This window comes from Loxodonta africana, chromosome 1, assembly GCF_030014295.1.
Source record: "Loxodonta africana isolate mLoxAfr1 chromosome 1, mLoxAfr1.hap2, whole genome shotgun sequence".
Taxonomy (NCBI): domain Eukaryota; kingdom Metazoa; phylum Chordata; class Mammalia; order Proboscidea; family Elephantidae; genus Loxodonta; species Loxodonta africana.
Genome location: NC_087342.1, coordinates 75720798 through 75742950, shown reverse-complemented (window position 1 = coordinate 75742950; position 22153 = coordinate 75720798). Strand labels below are relative to the sequence as shown.

Below are 22153 nucleotides of genomic sequence, written 5' to 3'. Positions count from 1 at the left end.
TTTGTTTGTTCTTCTGAAAGTCCATAGTATATTCAGTATTTTTTACTGACACCATAATTCAAATGCATCAATTTTTCTTTGGTTTTCCTTATTCATAGTCAAGCTTTCACATGCATAGGAGGTGATTGAAAATACCATATGTCTTAGTCATCTAGTACTGTTATAACAGAAATATCAAAAGTGGATGGTTTCAACAAAGAGAAATTTATTCTCTCATAGTCCCGTAGGTTAGAAGTCTGAATTCAGGGTGCTGGCTCCAGGGGAAGACTTTCTCTCTCTGTTGGCTCTGGAGGAAGGTCCTTGTCATCCATCTTACCTTGGTCTGGGAGCACCTCAGCACAAGAACCTCAAGTCCAAAGGACGTGCTCTGCTCCCGGCACTGCTTTCTTGGTGGTATGAGGTCCTCAACTCTCCGCTGGCTTCCCATTCTTTTTATCTTTTAGGAATAAAAGGTGGTGTAGACCATGCCCCAGGGAAACTCCCTTTACATTGGATCAGGGAGGTGACCTGAGTAAGGGTGGTGTTACAATCACACCCTAATCCTCTCAACATAAAATTACAATCACAAAATGGAGAAAAGCCACATAATACTGGGAATCGTGGCCTAACCAAGCTGATACACACATTTTTGGGGGGACGTAATTCAGTCCATGACACCATGTCTTGGGCCAGGCACATCTTAGTCCTCAAACTGACATCTTTGCTTTTGAACACTTTCGAGAGTTTATTTTTGCAGGAGATTTGCCCAGTGCAATGTGTCGTTTGATTTCTTGACTGCTACTTTCGTGGGCATTGATTGTGGATCCAAGTAAAATGAAATCTTTGACAACTTCAATATTTTCTCTGTTTATCATGATGTTGCTTATTGGTCCAGTTGTGAGGATTTTTGTTTTCTTTATGATGAGGTGTAATTCATACAGATCGTCATACTTTGATCCATACTTTGATTTTCATCAGTAAGTGCTTCAAGTCCTCTTTGCCTCCAGGAAGCAAGATTGTGTAATCTGCATATCGTAGGTTCTTAATGAGTCTTCCTCCAATCCTGATGCCCCATTCTTCTTCAAATAGTCTAGCTTCTCATATTATTTACTCAGCGTACAGATTGAATAAGTATGGTGAAAAGATACAACCCTGATTTTAAACCATTTCTGATTTTAAACCATGCAGTATCTCCTCGTTCTATTCAAATAACTGCCTCTTGGTCTATAGTACAGTTTCTGCATGAGCACTATTCAGTGTTCTAGAATTTCCACTCTGCAATATTATCCATAATTTGTTACAATCCATGCAATTTAATGTCTGCATAGTCATATTGACTGCAAAGTCAGTAAAACACAGGTAAACATCTTACTGGTATTCTCTGCTTTCAGTCAAGATTCGCCTGACATCAGCAATGATATCTCTCATTCCATGTCCTCTTTTGAATCCAGCTTGAATTTCTGGCAGTTTCCCATCAAAGTACTGCTACAACCGTTTTTGACGTATCTTCAGCAAAATTTTACTTTCATGTGATATTAATGATATTTTTTGATAATTGTGAATTCCATGGATCACCTGTCTTTGGAATGGGCACAAATATGGATCTCTTCTAATTGGTTGGCCAGGTAGCTGTCTTCCAAATTTCTTGGCATAGGCAAGTGAACACTTCCAGCATTGCATCCATTTGTTGAAGCATCTTAATTGGTATTACATCAATGACTAGAGCCTTGTTTTTTGCCAATGCCTTCAGTGCAGCTTGGACCTCTTCCTTTACTACCATTGGTTCTTGATCATATGCTGCCTTCTGAAATGGTTGAAGGGCAACCAATTCTTTTTGGTACGGTGGTTCAGTATATTCTTTCCCTCTTCTTTTGATGCTTCCTGCGTCATTCAGTTTTTTGCCCGTAAACCCAGTACCCACCCATAGAATCCTTAAATATTGCAACTCAAGATTTGAATTTTTCTTCATTTTTTTCAGCTTGAGACATGCCAAGTGTGTTCTTCACTTACAGTTTTATAACTCCGGCCTTTGCACATTTTCTTATAATACTTGGTCTTCTTGAGCTGCAACTTGAAATCTTGTGTTTGGCTCTGTCGTGGATTGATTTGTGTCACCCCAAAATGTGTGTTGACTTGGCTAGGCATGATTCCCAGTATTGTGTGATTGTCCACCATTTTGTCATCTGATGTGATTCTCCTATGTATTGTGGATCCTGCCTCTACGATGTTAATGAGGCAGGATTAGAGGCAGTTATGTTAATGAGGCAAGACCCAATCTGCAGGGTTAGGTTGTGTCTTAAGTCAACCTCTTTTGAGTTATAAGAGAGAGAATTGAACAGAGAGAAGAGGGACCTCATTACCGCCAAGCAAGAAGAGCCAGGAGCAGAGTGTATTCTTTGGACCTGTGGTCCCTGCACTGAGAAGCTCCTAGACCAGGGGGAGATTGATGACAAGGACCTCCCCCAGAGCCGAGAAAGAAAAAGCTTTCTCCTAGAGCTGGCACCCTGTATTTGTATTTCTAGCCTCCTTAACTGTGAGAGAATAAAGTTCTCTTTGTTAAAGCCATCTACTTGTGCTATTTCTGTTACAGCAGCACTAGATAACCAAGACAAGCTCTTCTGTCATTTCTTCCGTTCACTTTCCCTACTGTGCGTTCAAGAACATGTTTCAGACTCTCTTCTGACATCCATTTTGATGTTTTCTTTCTTTCCTTTTTTTAATAACCTTTGGCTTCCTTCATGTATGTTGTCCTTGATGTCATCCCACATCTTTGGTCATTAGTGTTTGTCTTAGTAACCTATCCTATTCCATCTGAGTGGTGACTCCATCCCCACAGCCATAGCAGGCCGTTTCTTCTGCCCCTTGGGCATGGTAGCCCCACCCTCTCAGCTTTGGGCAGCAGATCTGAACTCATCCCTCTGGCACTAGTGAAAGGCAGTCCCATGCTCCAGAACCGAGTTGGTGAAGATCTGACACTTTGAAAAGTAGGAGGCCATGGTCCCACTCTTTGAGACCCCACAGACCATGGTTCCACCCTTTGAGACCACACGGGTTGTGGCCCTACCCTTTGAGACCAAGATAACTCTGCTTCCTGTAATCCTTGTACTCTGCTCTGTCTCCTATGTTACAGCTCTCCTCATTTCCTTCTTTTTTTGTTTTATTTTTTATTGTGCTTTAGGTGAAAGTTTACAGCACAAATTCATTTCTCATTAAAGAATTAATACACAATATGTTTTGTGACATTGGTTCCCAACCCTGCGATGTGTCCACACTTTCCACTTCTCAAGCCCAAGTTCCCCATTTCCTTTTGTCCATTTTTCCTGTCCCTTCCTGCCTTCTCGTCTTTGTTTTTGGAATGGTATTCTCATTTAGTCTCATATACATGGTTGAACTACATGTATTATTGTTTGTTTTATAGGCCTTTCTAATCTTCGGCTGAAGGGTGAACTTCGGGAGTGACTTCAGTACTGAATTAAAAGGATGTCTGGAGGCCATACTCTCTGGATCTCTCCAGTCTCTCCAGTCTCTGTTAGACCAGTAAGTCTGTACTACACTTTTCCCCTGCTCTCTCCGGGACCCTCTATTGTGATCCCTGTCAGAGCAATCAGTGGTGGTAGCTGGGCACCATCTAGTTGTCTTGTACTCAGTCTGGTGGAGACTGGTAGTTGTGGTCCATTAGTCCTTTAGACTAACTTTTCCTTTGTGTCTTTGGTGTTCTTCTCCTCACTTCCTTTGGAGTCTTCACCAGGATTGTCTTCAATGTCCATAATTCCACTAACAGTCTCTTTAAAGCAATCTAGACTTTTACTGTCAGCCACTTTCAAACTCTCCCAGCCTCTACCCATTCACATTTTCAAATCTGCTTCTATATTTTAGGTATCTGTTTTTTTTTGTTAGAGCAGCACCCCACTCTGCTGGTACCAAATTCTGTCTTAGTTATTTGGTGCTGCTGTAACATAAATAGCACAAGTGGATAGCTTTAGCAAAGAGAAACTTATCCTGTCACAATTTAGCAGGCTAGAAGTCCCAATTCAGGATGCCAGTCCAGAGGAAGGCTTTCTTTCTCTTTCTGCTCCAGGGGAAGGTCTTTGTCATCAATCTTCCCCTGATCTGGGAGTTTCTCACCACAGGGACCCTGGGTCCAAAGAGCACACTCTACTCCTAGCTCTTCTTGCTTGGTGGTAATGAGATTTCTCTCCTCTCTGCTCCATTCTCTCTTTTATATCTCAAAAGAGATTGACTTAAGATACAACTTAATCCTGCAGATTGAGTCCTCCATCATTAACATAACTGCCTCTAATCCTGCTTCGTTAACATCATAGAGGTTAGGATTTACAACACATAGGCTAATCATATCAAATCACAAAATGGTGGACAATCACACTACATTAGGAATTATGGATTAGCAAGCTGATACACATTTTTGGGGGACACAATTCAATCCATAACAGTGTTCAATGTGCCAAATCTATTCTTGAGTATTCTCTAAAGTAAGGCAGGATATACCCAACAACATCATGCATGGTGAAGTAGGAGGCCAGTGAAAAAGAGGAAGATCCTCAGTGAGATGGATTGGCACAGCGGTTGCAACAATGGGCCCAAATACAGTAACGACTGTGAGGATAGCACAGGACCAGGCAGTGTTTTGTTCTGTTGTATTTAGGGCTGCTGTGAACTGGAACTGATTTGATAGCACCTAACAGTAACAACATATTCAAGGTCGTACTCTGTCTCTTGTGGACTTTTTACGATTTTCTTTAGCTTCAACCTGAACATGCATATGAACAACTGATGGTTTGTTCCACAGTTGGCCCCCGGCCTTGTTCTTACTGATGATATTGAGATTCTCCAACATCTCTTTCCACACATGTAGTCTATTTAATTCCTGTATATTCCATTTGGCAAGGTCCACATGTAGAGTCTTCATTTATGTTGTTCATAAAGGCATTTCCAACGAATAAGTGATTGGATTTGCCAAATTCTATCCTTCAATCTCTAGCCTCATTCCTATCATCAAGGCCATATTTTCCAACTATTGGTCCTTTTTTTGTTAGTTTGTTTCCAACTTTCACATTCCAATCACTAGTAATTATCAATGCATCTTGATTGCAAATTTGATCAATTTCAGACTGCAGAATTTGGTAAAAATCTTGAATTTCTTCATTTTTGGCATTAGTGGTTGGTGTATAAATTTGAATAATAGTCATATTAACTGGTCTTCCTTGCAGGAGTATGGATATTAGTCTATCACTGACCGTACTATACTTCAGGGTAGATCTTGAAATGTTCTTTTTGATGATGAATGCAATGCCGTTGCTCTTCAGTTTTTCATTTCCAGCATAGTAGATGGAGACCCTGGTGGCGTAGGGGTTAAGTGCTATGGCTACTAACCAAAAGATCGGCAGTTCAAATCTACCAGGTGCTCCCTGGCAACCCTGTGGGGCAGTTCTACCCTGTCCTACAGGGTCGCTATGAGTCAGAATTGACTCAATGGCAATGGGTGGGGTGGCAGAGTAGACCATATGATGGTCCAATTCAAAATGGTCAATACCAGTCCATTTCAGCTCACTAATGCCTAGGATATCAATCTTTATTCATTCCATTTCATTTTTTTTCTGATATCCAAATTTCCTTGATCCATATTTCATACATTCTACTTCCCAATTACTATTAAATGTTTGCTGCTGTTTCTTATCATTTTGTGTTGTGCCACATCAGCAAATGAAAATCTGAAGAAATGGAAAAATGTTCCTTATTGTTGAATAGTATGAGTCAACCTCATGAAGATGTCTTTCTTTCTAAGTTTATGTTGTTTATGTAACAGAGTAATCCTTATGAATTTTAAGGCAATCCCAACAAAAAATACAAACTTTCTTTAGGTAGAAATGTTGATTTCAAAGTTGATATGAAAAAAATAATTAAAAGTTGTTATAAAAATTAAAAAGAGTGTAATGAAGAGGTTCTTGCTCTACTGAATATTAAAATATACCTGTAAGATGAAGACAATGCTGTTATGATGGTTAAGGTTGTGTGTCAGCTTGACTAGGCCATGATTCTTAGTGGTCTGTCAGCTTTGATGCAGTTTGGCAGCCATGTAATAATGTAATCACCTCCACAACGAGATCTGATGTAATGTAATCTCCTCCATGATGACGGGATTTCCTTGGGGGAGTGACCTGCATCCAATTCAGGTGGACTTTCTGGGAAAACTCATGAGCTTTTGCTTGTTCTGGATCTTGCAGCTGGCTCCTGTTCATCTGATCTCTGGTTCTTGGAAATTCAGCTAGCAGCTTACCTGCTGATCTTGGGATTTGTCGGCCTTCACAGTCTGTGAGCCAGAGGCCTGCTGTCTGACCTCTCAATCTTGAGTTTGCCAGCCCTTGTGGCTACATGAATCAGGAAGAGCCTCACCTGACCCACGGACTTGGGACTTTCCAGCCTCTACAATCGCATGAGACATTTCCTTGATATAAATCTCTCTTTCTATATATTTATACACTTCTCTAAAGAACTCAGCCAAATACTTTTGTATTCATACATGAACAAACCAATAGAACATAATAACCAAAACCAAACCCAGTGCCATGGAGCCGATTCCGACTCGTAGCGACCCTGTAGGGCAGAGTAGAACTACCCCATAGAGTTTCCAAGGAGTGCCTGGTAGATTCGAACTGCCGACTCTTTGGTTAGCAGCTATAGCACTTAGCCACTACGCCACCAGAGTTTCCAATAGAACATAATAGAAAGTCCAAAAATTGACCCAAGTACACATGGAAAGTTAGTATATGATAAAAATAATTTTTCAAATTGCTGGGGGAAAAGATGGATATTTAAACAAATACTGGAGGGACAGCCAGATAACTACTTGTAAAAAAAGAAGATAAAATTGAATCTATACCTTACACTACACCAAAATCAATTTCAAATTTGTCTTAGTTACCTGGTGCTGCTATAATAGACATACTGCAAGTGGGTGGTTTTAACAAACAGCAATTTATTTTCTCATAGTTAGGAGGCTAGAAATCTGAATTCAGGGTGCTGGCTCTAGGGAAGGCTTTCTAATTCTGTCAGCTCTGAAGGACAGTCCTTGTCTCTTTTGAGCTTCTGCTCCTGGGCGATTTTCATGTGGCTTGGCATCTCGCTTCCCGCATTTCTGCTTGATCGCTTATTTAATCTCTTTTATATCTCACCCTATGCTAACACTGCCTCATTAACATAATAAAGAAAACCCATCCCCAAATGGGGTTATAACCACAGGTATAGTGGTTAGGATTTACAACACATATTTTTGGGGAACAAAATTCAAGCCATAACTTTGTTTTACTTTCTTAATACTGCTGTAACACAAATACCATTAGTGGGTGTCTTTAAAGAACAGCAATTTGTTTTCTCACAATTCTGGATGCTTACAGTCCACACCAGGGTCTCAGCCATATACATTAATTCCTTCCTTGTTAGTAGTACCAGGTATTCCTTGGCTTGTAAACGATCCTCACATGTCTGTCTTCCCCAGCTTGTGTGGAGTGAACTTCTCACTAAGCATCTTGCCATGTATTTCCTAAAACATACCATGCAGAGGCAGCTTCAAATAGCAGGAGCTTTGTTGTCCTGAGGCTCCTCAGAGCCTTGTTCCCTGAGATAAACCCCCCCAAAAGAATATTCTGTTTTAAAACAAAGGAATCCCTAGTCTATGTCAAAACAGACCTAAAGTTTATCCTATCAGAATCGTGGTTTTTCTATGCTAACTTGAGCTGTACCAACCAACCAACAAGTTGCTGTGAAGTGGCCTCCAACTCATGGCCACCCCATGTGTGTCAGAGTAGAACTGTGCTCCCTACGATTTTCAGTGGCTGATTTTGAGGAAGTATATCAAAAAAAAAAAAATTTTTTTTATTTTTTTTTATATCACCAGGCATTTTCCGAGGATGGACTCCAACTGCCAACCTTTTGGTTAGCAGTTAGCAAGTTATGTGGCTCTTCATTCCAGGGTCCTGGTTCTTCTGAATGTCTAGCTCCCATGCAGACAAAGAGAAAACAGAGATTTATATAGCAGCTGGTTAAGACATTTCTGCCTGGAGGGTAGAGCTGATGACTTCACAGCTCCCCAGAATCTTTGGCAGAATGGGAAATTTCAGACTTGGGGGGAATGCTGGAGCCATCTGGTCCTCAAGGGAGCCAATCTTAGAGAAGCTCAGAGAAGGGAGAGGTGAATGAGGAGGGAAGAAGGAAAAAGATAGATGTGGAAAAGAAAATGAAATCATCCTCATGTTGGGAAACCTAATTGTGGTAACAGAACTGAATATTAGTGACAAATGTTAATCTACAAACAAAATGGTGCTGCGGAAACAAGGTGGCCTCCTAACTAGAGATCAAAGGATAGAGCTATCCTCTGCTATGGGATTTTCCAGCAACTCTCTTCTTGCTTTAGTACTCAAATCATGCTTTGCAGGCAAAGAGATCTTGAACTAAATAAATTCCTAGATCTTCCAAGCTTAATGTTTTCCACGAAAAACCTTTTCCTAAAATTCTTCTGCATGAGAGTTGACCACAGAAGTGTGGCACAAAAGTCCCTCTTTCCCACCTTCATTGGAAAAATCTCATCCATAAATTAAGACATTTCTGATAAATAAAGAATCGTCTGACTGTGGCACTTTGTTCTGGGATATAAAAATTATCTCCTCCCAGGTGCCTGACATTGGAACAATTGGAAATATTGATTCAGAAATGCTTTCTTCAATTGAGGTGGTCTTGTATACTGTTCACAATTTCATAGAAGAGGGGGGTGACAAATTCCCCCATGTACTTCCATTACATCTTCCAGTAAAGGGGTTCTCAAATTGTTATCTACTTATGACATTTTGATTGATTATGTATTAAAAAAAAATGTAGGTACAAATATAACTCAATCCAGAAAAATTACTGTTAATACAAATTTAGGGCCATAAGAAAGAGTATAACATCAGAATTCAATTTTTATACCTACATTTCGTGCAGAGAAGTATGGTAGAGGGATCAAGAAAAGACTAAACACAGACATTCTACTGGGATAAAATTCTATGAGGGACAAAGAATGGGAATACCAATTCAAGGAGATAAAGGATCAAAGTAAAATCTTTCACAATTAAAGAAAGACGTGCTTATCTCTCTTTTTAAAAAAAGGATATTGGTATTCAATTGTTATACTTTTTTAGATTATTTTTATACAAGTCATTACATTCTTCAGAAGAATTTAGACTTATGATGAAAAATGTTAGCCATCCACTAAAAAAATGTCGGAGAGTATTATACACTGAACTGTGTTCCCCCAAAAGAAATGCAGAATTCCTAACCCCTAGTGACCTAGTGGTTAAGCACTACGGCTGCCAACCAAAGGGTCGGCAGTTTGAATCCCCCAGGCCCTCCTTGGAAACTCTCTGGGGCAGTTCTACTCTTTCCTATAGGGTCGCTTTGAGTCGGAATCGACTCGATGGCACTGGGCTTAGTATTTTCTTGGTTATGGCGTAGTGGTTAAGTGCTATGGCTGCTAACCAGAAGGTGGGCAGTTCAAATCCGCCAGGTGCTCCTTAGAAGCTCTACGGGGCAGTTCTACTCTGTCCTATACGGTCGCGATGGAGTCACTATAAGTCCGAATCGACTCCATGGCAGTGGCTTTTGTTTTGGTGGGTGGCACAGTAGGAAACCCTGGTGGCTAGTAAGGAATCGACTCGAGGGCACTGGGTTTAGTGGTTAAGAGTTCAGTTGCTAACCAAACGCTCAGCAGTTCGAATTCACCCAGTGCTCCTTGGAAACCCTATGGGGCAGTTCTACTTTGTCTTGTAGGGTCGCTATGAGTCAGAAAGGACTCGACCACAACGGGTTTGGCTTGGTATTTTGGTGCCACAGTGGTTAAGAACTCGGCTGCTAAACCAAATATCAGCAGTTCGAATCCACCAGACGCTCCTTGGAAACTCTATGGGGTACTTCTATTATGTCCTGTAGGGTCAGTATGAGTCGGAATCAGCGGGTTTGGTTTTTCGGTACCTGTAAATATAACCCTGTTTGGAGGTAATACCAGAGTAGGACAGGTCCTAAACCTAATCACTTCTGAGCCGTACCTTATAAAAATTGCAGAATAGACACATGCGCACACACACAAGGAAGGAAACAGACTCCAAGGAATTCCCGGGGCTATAGACAAGGAAGGACCCTCCTTTGAACCCGATGTCTTGATTTGGCTTTCTAGCCTCCAAAACTATGAGGAAATAAATTTCTGTTCTTTAAAGCCACCCACTTGTTGCAGCAGACAAAGGGCTACCCAAGACTGTAAAAATTCTTTTAGGCTGTAAGAACACCCAAAAGGCAGTGAAGTTGAGGGCGCAAAGCAGGAGTACTCACACTCACCACGACAATCCCTTCCTTTTTAATGACTCATTTATTTCTTGCACCAAGAAAAAATTTGACAGATTTTACCAGATTTGGCGGATTCTAACCATTGTTCTCCACTGGTTGCTTTTCACTTCTGTCTTGTTTGTTCCCCTTATGTCTTTTTTTTTTTTTTTTGGTCTTTTCCTGGTGCCAGGTAAATAGGACGGTGCCTGACAGATTTGATTAGGCATTCTATAAATATTTATTGAGAGCAATCAGATGATTTCTTGCCTTTATTTTCCTCTTTCACAAACCGCACAAATAAGGATTGTTTTCTCGAAGCCATTTAAATACATTCCTTCTATACAGACCTGCAGAAAATACAAACAAGTGCTGAGTGAATTAACTCCATGGAAGTTAAACATCCGGTCAACTGCCTTTCTTGAATACAAGAATGCATAATACCATTGAGCAGTTGTGCTATTCATTGACCCTATTACTATGTGTGATGACAGTTGTCCCTCAGGGGCCTGGGTAGCTCAGTCGGTAGAGCATCAGACTTTTAATCTGAGGGTCCAGGGTTCAAGTCCCTGTCCAGGCGCTATAATCTCCAGTCTTTGGGTAAAAAAATATATTTTCTTTCCCCTTGCTTGAAGAAGAAAATTTAGGTTAACGTTTGGCAACTTTTACTTGTCTTGACTGAAGAAACACCCAGAAGTCAGTTGCCTTCAGCCTTAGCTAGTTGACTAAGATTTGCCTTTCTACGCCCAGCGGAAGACGACTTTAGCAAGTTGTTAGTCACTAGACTTCTTGTAAATTAGGGAATAATTGCATTATTAGCCAGCAGCATTTTAGGCGAGATACACACACTACAAAGGGCTTACAATTCACGTGTAATTAGTTCGAGAGAATTCGGGCCCCAACAAAAAACTTGTGCAACGATAACTCATGTCTTTTCTTCATCAGCCCCTAATTCTCATCGACAGCCGCATGTAGGGGCGGTCCCCCACAGTGGGAGGTCTGCCACAGGCAAGTGAAAGAGGGAGCCACCAGAAGAGGAAGATGACATAAAAACTCCTGGGGAAGAGGAGAAGGGGCGCGATGTCATCTTGCAGCAAAGTGAGGAGCCTTTGGGTTAGCGGGTTCCAAGGAGGCAGCACCTTAGAGTCCCTATAACTACAGGATTGTCTCTTATCCAGCGAGAACAGATGTTGGGTGCAGTTTCGAGGGGCAGGTAAAGCAGGCAGGATCTGAGTGGCTAAAAATCTGCTTATTCGGGCCATTTTAAAAACAATTGGATATGTACGATTTTGAGTTGATGGGCTAGAGGGGGCTTTTTTGGGCTAAAAGCCTTGGCTTGCTGTGAAGAAATAAACAACCTGGAACCAATACACAGAAGACTTTTTTGACTCATTTATATAATACCAAGGAAGATGAGCTTTCTTCTAAAGTGCTATAAACCTCCCCACCCCCCTAATTATATGTATTCAGTAAAATATCCATAGTGTCGAAACCAAGGCCTTCAGTTTTTCTCTCTCACAAATGAGCTACTTGAACAGATAAAGGAAACTGCTCGACCAGATCGTGGTGATGTCACACTCTAGTGACGAGCGCAAACGGTAAGAAATTATTTGACAAGCTTTGCAGTACGGTCTTGAAGTGAAATATCAACCTACCCAGAAATGTCTGCACACATTACCATTCATGCCTGTCATTTTTGTCAATTGTGTGTTGATGATGCAGTTGATGTTCAGTGGATTGAAGTTTTCTTTTAAAACACATGTGCTCTCCTCCCTTTCTGTCCAAGGATTGTATTTCCCTTTTCATTTGCAGACAACATGGTTGTCTACATAGAAAATCCTAAGGAACTTACAAAAAAAAAAAAAAACTCCTAGAACTTATATGTGTGTTCAGCAAAGCTGCAGAATACATGATTAAAATATAAAAATAAATTGTATTTCTATATACTAGCAATGAGAACATGGACACTGAAACTAAAATACAGTACCATTTACAATCACTGAAAAAAGAAGAAAAAGAAATATTTAGGTGTAAATCTAGCCAAATATGTACATGCTGAAAACTATACAACTAATGAAAGAAAAATAAAAGAAGGCCTAAATAAATGGAGAGATATTCCATGTTCATTGATTGGAAGACTCAACATAGTAGAGTTGTCAATTTCCCCAAAATGATATGCAAGTGTACACAATTCCTATTAAAATCCAGGCAAGATTTTTGTTTTTGTAGATAGATAAGATTATTCTAAATGTATATGGAAAGGCAAATTAAAATAGCTAAAACAATTCAAAAAAAAAATAATAAAGCAGGAAGAATCACTGTACCCAATTTCAAGACTTATACAGAACTTAAGGGGCAGTGTGTTTACATCACTGGGAGAGGAACAGCTCAGAAAAAGAAGATGAGAATGGTTGCACAGCCCTAAGAATGTAATCAATTGTACATGTAGAAACTGTTGAGTTCTACGTTTTGGCTGTGTATATTCTCAACAAAACTACAAAAATAAATTAAAAAATGTGTGTTATACAGCTACAATAATCAAAATTGTGCAGTATTAGCAAAGGGTTAAACACATAAATCAATGAAACAGAATAGAGAACGCCAAAATTAACCCACACAAATAAAGCTAAGTGATTTTTTTTTTTTTTTTTACAAATGTGTAAAAGCAATTCAATGAAGGAATGGGATAATAGCTTTTTTAAAATAGTATTGGAGCAATTGGACGTCTATAGGCAAAAAAAAAAATTAATCTCAATCAAAACCTCACACTTTATACAAAAATTAACTCAAAGTGGATCACAGGTTTAAAGAAAACATAAAACTTTCAGAAAAAAACAAAAAATTTGGGGGACCTTGTAGTTGGGAAAGAATTCTTAGACATGACACCAAAATACAATCCATAAAAGAAAAACATTGATCGATTAGATTTCAGCAAAATAAAAAAATTTTGCTTTGCAAAAGCAACTATTAAGAGGATAAAAAGACAAGCTACAGGCTGGAGAAAATATTTGTATGCCACATATCTGACAAAGGACTCGTATCTAGACTATATAAAGAACTCTCAAAATCAACATTAAACAAAAAAACAAGCACTCCAACTAGAAAATGGGCAAAAGACATGAAGACAGATTTCATGAAAGAGAACATACAAATGGTAAACAAACACATGAAAAGATGTTCAACCTCATTAGCCATTAAGAAAATGAAAAATTAAGACAACTATGAGATAGCAATACATATCTATTCACAGAGTAAAAATAAAACTAAGGCTGAAGAGGATTCAAAGAAACTGGATCTTTCTTGCATTACCGATAGAAATATAAAATAGAATAGTCACTCTGGAAAGTAATTTGCCCATTTCTTAAAAAAAAAACTAAACATACTTGCCATACAGTTCATCACTTGCTCTACTGGACATTTATTCCAGGAAGATGAAAACTTATGCCCATACAAAATCTGTATATTATTGTTCATAGTGGCTTTTTTTGTAATAGCCAAACACTAGAAAAAATCAAAACATTCCTCAATAAGTGGTCCATCAAACAAACTGCAGTACATCTATACTATAGAATTGTTGCTGTTGTTATTAGGTGCAGTGGAGTCATTTCTGACTCACAGTGACCCTACAGGACAGCTAGAACTGCCCTATAGGGTTTCCAAGGAGGGTCTGGTGGATTTGAACTGTCAACTTTTTGGTTAGTAGCTGAGTTCTTACCCACCATACCACCAGGGCTCCATATAACATGGAATATTTCTCAGCAATAAAAAGAAAATGAACTATTTACACATATAGCAATTTAGATGGATCTCAGGGGTTTTGTACTGAGTGAAGAAAAGCCAGTCTCAAAAGATCACATACTGTATGATTCAATTTACATGTATTGTTCTCAAAATAACAAAATTATAGAGATGGAAAACATGTTAGGAGTTAGGGATGGTGGGGAGCTGCGGTGGGTGTGACTATACACAGGTAGCACGAGGGAGATCTTTGTGGTGATGGAATACTTCTGTATTGTGAGTGCAACGGTGGTTATACAAATTTATACATGGGATAAAATGACATAGAACTATACATATACATTGTGCCAACATCACATTCCTAGTTTCAGTATTGCACTATAATCATGTAAGATGTGGAAACTGGGTGAAGGATACATGATCTCTCTCTGCACTATCTTTGCACCTTCTTGTGAATCTATAATTATTTCTGAATAAATTAAAAAAATATATACGTACACTTCCTCTCCCTCTCTGCTGAAGTATACTTACCATTCATTGATACAGGGCTTTGTCATGTGACTTGACTTGAATAATGAGATATGAGTGGAAATAACCAGTGTGGCAAATCAGAAAAGCCTTAAGGAGCATTATAAGGAGAATTATGGGGGGGGGGGTGGAAGCCCTTGTTAATTGAATCACTTGTTCATAGATAGGTGAGCTCTGTATGTTGGTGTGAGCTAAAAACTGTTGCACAACCCCCAACTCAGTGGTGACACTGAAAAAGAGTGGTGAAAGGAAATCTTTAGATGGTTCATTTGATCACCCAGTTTATCTGGAGAGAGAAGTGACCTGGGGTAAGACTGTGCATAGAATCCTAGGCAGCGAGGAATGATTAACAGATGGTCAAAGATCTGAAACGAACAAGATTTGAAGATTGGTGACAAGGAGGTATTGAGGAAAGGCATGTGGATTGACCTATCTGAATAGTCACGATGTTTAGAGTCTTATTATTATGTATTAATACCTACCAGATACACATCTACTTCAGAACAGGCATTAAACAATCAGGTGGACAGATCAACTCATCTAGTAGATGTCAGCCCTTCTCTCCCTTTAGTCACCCAAGGACTTGTACAATGGGCCCATAAAGCCATGGTGGAGGAGGTGAAGTCCATGCACAAGCCCAATAGCTGCTACTGCTACTGAATACTTGAACTATCAGCTAGAGATCAGTGTTGACCTCTAAATAAAGTCCTATCTTTTGAGGAACTCAACCAGCCCCTCAGTGGCAAGTTAATGACATTGGACTCCTACCCTGAAAAGGCAGCAATTTTTCCTGATTCAGATTAACATGAATTCCAGGCATGAGTTTACCATTTCTGTCTGCAGCCTTGGCCAGCACCACAATCTGAGTCTAATTAACCAAAATAGTATGACACATAGCATTGCTTTTTACCAAGGGACCTACTTTATAACAAAGGAGTAGTGACAATGGGTGTGTGACAAAGGGATGTATTGATCCTATTGTATATTACAATACCCAGAAGATGCTAGCCTGATAAAACATTGGAATACTTTTGAAACATGTCGCTGAAGGACTAGTTTGAAGATGATACGCTGCAGAGTTGAGGTGCTGTCTGTCCTTCAAAAAGTGAAACATTTCTGATCAGCACCTGATCTCTAAAATCTACATGATACTGCAAAAACTCAACTGCAAAAAGACGAATAACCCAATTAAAAAATGGGCAAAAGATATGAATAGACACTTCACTAAAGACATTCAGGTAGCTAACAGATATATGAGGAAATGTTCATGATCATTATCCATTAGAGAAATGCAGATCAAAACTACAATGAGATTTCATCTCACTCCAACAAGGCTGGCATTAATCCAAAACAAACAAAATAATAAATGTTGGAGAGGCTGTGGAGAGATTGGAACACTTCTACACTGCTGGTGGGAATGTCAAATGGTACAACCACTTTGGAAATCGATTTGGTGCTTCCTTAAAAAGTTACAACTAGAGCTACCATACGATCCAGCAATCCCACTCCTTGGAATATATCCTAGAGAAATAAGAGCCTTTACATGAACAGATATATGCACACCCATGTTTATTGAAGCACTGTTTACAATAGCAAAAACATGGAAGCAAGCAAGGTGTCCATCAACGGATGACTGGGTAAATAAATTACGGTATATTCACACAATGGAATACTATGCTTCGAAAAAGAACAGTGAGGAATCTGTGAAACATTTCATAACATGGAGGAACCTGGAAGGCATTATGCTGAGTGAAATTAGTCAGAGGCAAAAGGACAAATATTGTATAAGATCACTATTATAAGAACTTGAGAAATAGTTTAAACTGAGAAGAAAACATTCTTTTGAGGTTAAGAGAGGGGGGAGGAAGGGAGGGTGGGAGAGGGGTATTCACTAATTAGATAGTAGATAAGAACTACTTTACGTGAAGGGAAAGACAGCACACAATACAGGGGAAGTCAGAACAATTGGACTAAACCAAAAGTAAAGAAGTTTCCTGAATAAACTGAATGCTTCGAAGGCCTGTGTAGCAGGGGCAGGGGCCTGGGGACCATGGTTTCAGGAGACATCTGAGTCAATTTGCATAATAAAATCTATTAAGAAAACGTTCTGCATCCCACTTTGAAGAGTGGCATTTGGGGTCTTAAACGCTAGCAATCAGCCATCTAAGATGCATCAATTGGTCTCAACCCACCTGGATCAAAGGAGAATGAAGAACACCAAGGACACAAGGTGATTACGAGCCCAAGAGACAGAAAGGGCCACATAAACCAGAGACTACATCATCCTGAGACCAGAAGAACTAGATGGTGCCCGACTACAAATGATGACTGCCCTGACAGAGAACACAACAGAGAACCCCTGAGGGAGCAGGAGAGCAGTGGGATGCAGACCCCAAATTCTCATAAGACCAGACTTAATGGTCTGATTGAGACTAGAAGGACCCCGGTCATCATGGCCCCCAGACCTTCTGTTGGCCCAGGACAGGAACCATTCCAGAAGCCAACTCTTCAGACGTGGATTGGACTGGACAATGGGCTGGAGAGGGATGCTGGTGAGGAGTGAGCTTCTTGGATCAGGTGGACACTTGAGACTATGTTGGCATCTCCTGCCTGGAGGGGAGATGAGAGGGTGGAGAGGGTTAGAAGCTGGCGAAAAGGACACGGAAAGAGAGAGTGGAGGGAGAGAGCAGGCTGTCTCATTAGGGGGAGAGTAATTGGGAGTGTGTAGCAAGGTGTATATGGGTTTTTGTGTGAAAGACTGATTTGGTTTGTAAACTTTCACTTAAAGCACAATAGAAATTATTTTTTTTAAAAAGTGAAACATACCTTGAACATTACATGTTTCTGTTTACATTACAGATGGAATATATGTGTGCCAAGACTGAGAGGTAGAAGTGGGAGTGACCCCTTTCACTTTATTCCCAATGGCTCATTGTCTTTCCCATTCCCACAACTTTAGGTTTGGTGCATCTAGAGGTCATTTTTCCTAGAAAGAATATGTTTCCATGAGGGTTTACAGTAAGAGTTCCACTGAATCTAAAGCTACACTGTTGTCATGATTTGAGGTTTGTCAAGCCAATAAACTACGCAAATAAAGGAGTTTCTATACTGGCAAGGGCAGCTAACTCTAATTTTCAAAAGGAGGTAGAGTTTTTAGTATGAATGGAGGCAGGGAGGAGACTGTCTGAAACACAGACATCTACAGGAATTATTGATAATATGTTGATGTGATATTGATTTTATTTTTTTTCTAAAAGTGTTCTAATCTATAAGAAACCCACAATATTTACCATACAAAATTGAATAAAGCACTGTACTCCTAATTGTTTTTGTTTTTTATGGTTTTTATTTTTTTAGCAAAAACATGTGAAACCAGTTGAAAATAATGTTAATGTGTTCAATGATATAGTTATAAAAATTTAATTGAAGGTCAACAAACTTGAATTCAATCCTAAGAAATTAATGTTACACCCCTGAGGATCAATTCCGTAATCTGTATAATAGACTTTGCCAAACCCGGCTTAGATATAACAGTGTTATATCTCAAATGAATAACGTATGTGAAAATGCTTTGTAAACTAAAACACACTCTGTAAAACGTGGAGATGGTCACTAGACAATCAGTAAAAATTTCTTATAGATTCCATAATCACAAAAATATAAGAGGTAATTATTTGGATGATACACAATTCAGTAACAGGAGCATTGAAATCCTTGATTAGGGCTAGTATGCCCATTGAGAATATCCATTGATATATGCAGGTAACTAAAATGTTTATACTTCCACTTCTTTACCTGCACAGTGAAAGAGCTGGAATTATATAATTTTCAAAAATGATTGCAGCTCTGATATTGCTAGAAAGACCAATTTAAAAACTGTGTGTGTATAAGCCATGAAAAGGCTTAGCTTCATGTTTAAAGTAGTTCTATCTAGAACTAGGCATTAATATCTGGCTTGCATTGGGTTTAACTGAAGGTTCAGGACATTCTTCCAGCTCTTTAAATCATCAACAAAGGCCAGCTTGTATGTGGTGATAATTTTGAAACCTTTAGCTCAATCTCATAAAAACCTGTGTTTTATAACCAATAAATGGATAACATCAAATTTACTAATTTATTGATGATGGTTCCTGTGTCAGTTGGACTTTGTGCCTCTTCTAAATGGGTACTCCCATTCTCAAATTAGTTTAATTGCTTCCCTCAGATGTAAATGATGAATACTGATATTGTGGAAACATCTGGTTTTCCACTTCTTTATCTATACAATGAAAAAAGTTCTCCAGAGCCATCAAATCTTCAACACTGGTTTCAAGGATAATAGAAAGTAACACCTTCCCCCCACCCTGCCCCAAATCCATGAATCTCCTTTATGTACTCAAGGTCACCTTTAGTTCTGAGTTCCTGTGACTTACTGATGACTTAATTGAATCTGAGGCTCATCTCTATCCTGTGTGTTCTTTCTATTCTACCCGACATCCATTTAGGAAACTAATTCTTCCTTAGTTTAAAACAAAAAAGACTAAGTCATGTACATGTGCAGCATACTATCGGAAGAGGTAGATTGGTTGGTGACCAGGTTGGTTGTGGAAATATGAGCACTGAAGAGTCCAGCTCATGGCTAAAACTTATGTGTGATTTTTCAGGCCTGACTACAAGGGGCAGTTCGGAGTTTACTGCAGTCTGGTTCCCGGTCTCTGGGCTTCCTCCTCTTTCAATGGTGGGAAAACATCTCAGAATTCAAGGCCATCTTTGTCCTGGTCTTGGCTTGAAGAAATCTTCGCTAAGCAGAAGTCCATTCCACGTGGTCTGCCTTCCAAAAAAAAAAAAAAAACTATTGCCATCTAGTCGATTCTGAGAGTAGAACTGCCCCATACAGCTTCCAAGAAGTTGGTGAATTCGAATTACCGTCCTTTTAGTTAAAAGACGTAGCTCTTAACTACTGTGCCACAGGTCACCGTCAGGAGGTCGAAATTAAAGGCTATTTCAAATGAGTGCCCCCTTGTTGGAACAAAAGAAAAAAAAAACCCAAAACCCGTTGCAGTCGAGTCGAACTCATAGGGACCCTATCGTAGAAGTGCCCCCACATGGTTTCCAAGTCGCGATTGGTGGATTCGAACTGTGACCTTTCGGTTTGCAGACAGATCCTTAATCACTGCGCCACCAAGGGTCTATCGAGAAACCTGACTTGGCCGTAATGTGACCAATGAGATTTCTGCTCTGTCTGTCTCGCAAGGAGGCGCGCGTTCCAAATATTCAACCTGCTGTCTGAGACCGCACAGAACCTTGAGCAGGGCCGCCGCTGCCCGCGCCAGCAGCAGCGCTTAGGAAGAAGGTTGTGTGTGTGGTCGGAATTGGAAAGAGGGTCCTCGGCTCTGTAAGCAGCTACGCTTGCCTCTCTACTGAGAAAGAAAACACTGTAGAGACTTCTCAAGTTTTATCTGAACGGGAAAATAAAGTAAAAAAAAAAAAAAAAAGCCGTGTGACCCAGTGAAGACAGTATGTTCACCATCCAAAAACTTACCTTTCATCAAAAAGGTTTACATTCCGGATTATCCCCGAGTAACATCATCACAAAGGAAGTTGCAAACAGGACCCCCGGTGTGCGGAGATTTCCTAAAAATCCTGTTGCCTGATATAAGTCACGGAAGTCTTTATGAAGTTTGCTGTTTGTTATTTCTTTGTTTTTTCAAAACAGACCCAAACGGGAATCCAATCGAAGTTGTCTCAGTTGTGTAATAACTTGAGCTATAAATTCGGTTTATACTCTATTCCAAGAGGCACCGGCCTTTTGAAAATCTTGCGGCCTTGCAAGAAATTTTTTTTAAGTGTTTTTCATCTAAATGATTGTTTGAAATTTTTTGACAGAAACGAATAAGATGGTTAATACCATTCCTCTGCAGTGGCAGCGGAATTGGCTTCACGGCTACCCATATTCTGCACTGAGGATTTTGCTCAGCCGGCTCTTCTTGGGATCTCTCTCAGCAACGAACGGCTCCTGGTAAAAGCATTTCCGAGCTCTGACACTCTGGCAAGTTGGGAAAGCACAGACCTGAAGGAGGTACGCTGGGGCCATTTGTCCAGAGACAGCATCTCCAAGAGGGCTGAGGAAAGGGGGGGCGGGACCCACTGGCAGAGAGGAACTGAAATATACACACAGGATAAAAACCTATTTTCTCACCATGGAAAAACCGATCTTCATCTTTGAATAGATGAGCAGTTGCACTAACATGCCAGCTAGCAGAGTGGCGCAGCGGAAGCGTGCTGGGCCCATAACCCAGAGGTTGATGGATCGAAACCATCCTCTGCTATTTGTTTTACAACTACTTCTCTCTCCATAAACTGCATTCACACTAGGCTACGGGAACTAACATTAAATCAAACTCTGAAATTCTCATTTTCCGTATTTAATCTTTCCTAAAGTTCACCTGCCTGAGAATTCAATTGCTTTAGAAATAGATCCTTCCTGAATCTTGAACCTTGAGCCTTAGAAATCCTGCAATTCTCCCAGTAGACAAATCTAAGATGCTTTTCCTATTCATCTGACAGGCACATGGCCCCATCGGAAAAATCCTTTCCTCCAGGTGTCCAACAAGGGGATAACTGAAAATATTGAGTCGGAGATGCCTACTTCAATTGAGGTAGTCTTGTATATTGTATGCAGTTTCACGGAGAAGATGACAAATTCCACATTGCATCTGTTGCCTCTTCCAGTAAAAGAGTTTTCAAATTTATTATCTACTTATGATGTTTGATTGATTACATACTACAGTAAACGTAAATATAACTCAGTCCAGAAGAATTAATTAACACATATTTGTGGTCCCAAGAAATAAAAAAATTCCAATGTTTAAACTAGATTTGTAGAAGTATGGTAGGATGATCAAGGAAAGACTTTATGCATAAAAATATGGCATAAAATGCTGTGAAAATACAATTTAAGTTGAAGGATCAATATAAAATGTCCAACTGTTAAAGAAGGGCACATTCTTCTATTTTTCAAAGAGATATTGGCAGCTATTAAGTCGCTATGGTTTTAGAATCCATTTGATTCAAGAGTGATGGTAATCTTCAAAAATATTTAAAACTTTGTCATATACCATCCTTTGTAAATATCTAAACTTATGAGGAAAAATGTTAAGTATCCACTGGAACAGTTTGTGAGGGGTTCCAAGTTGGTGAATATTCCTTCAGGAAGCGAAAACACCTCAAAGCTAATGAAGTCAATGGCAAAAAGGAGGATTATGCTCATCAGGCCACCTTTCACCTGTCAGTTTGTCATATGGTGGTGGCTTGCGTGTTGCTGTGATGCTGGAAACTATGCAGCTGGTATTCCAAAAACCAGCAGGGTCACCCAGGGTGGGCAGGTTTCAGTGGAGTTTCCAGACTAAGACAGACTAGGAAGAAGGACCTGGTGATCTACCGCTAAAAAAAATTGGCCAGGAAAACCTTATGAATAGCAGTGGAACATTGTCTGATACAATGCTGGAAGATGACCCCCTCAGGTTGGGAGGCACTCAAAATAAAACTGGGGGAAGCTGTCTCT

General features: G+C 39.8%; 2 non-coding genes and 1 pseudogene across 2 annotated transcripts; all 3 read left to right on the top strand.

The window, feature by feature from the left end:
• The window catches only part of LOC100675140 (palmitoyltransferase ZDHHC5-like), a 48474-nt pseudogene that overhangs the window by 8428 nt on the left and 17893 nt on the right, over positions 1-22153 (top strand).
• On the top strand, positions 10852-10924 carry TRNAK-UUU (transfer RNA lysine (anticodon UUU)). The gene has a single exon. It is a non-coding gene; the product is annotated as a tRNA-Lys (tRNA).
• TRNAM-CAU (transfer RNA methionine (anticodon CAU)) lies at positions 20847-20918 on the top strand. The gene has a single exon. It is a non-coding gene; the product is annotated as a tRNA-Met (tRNA).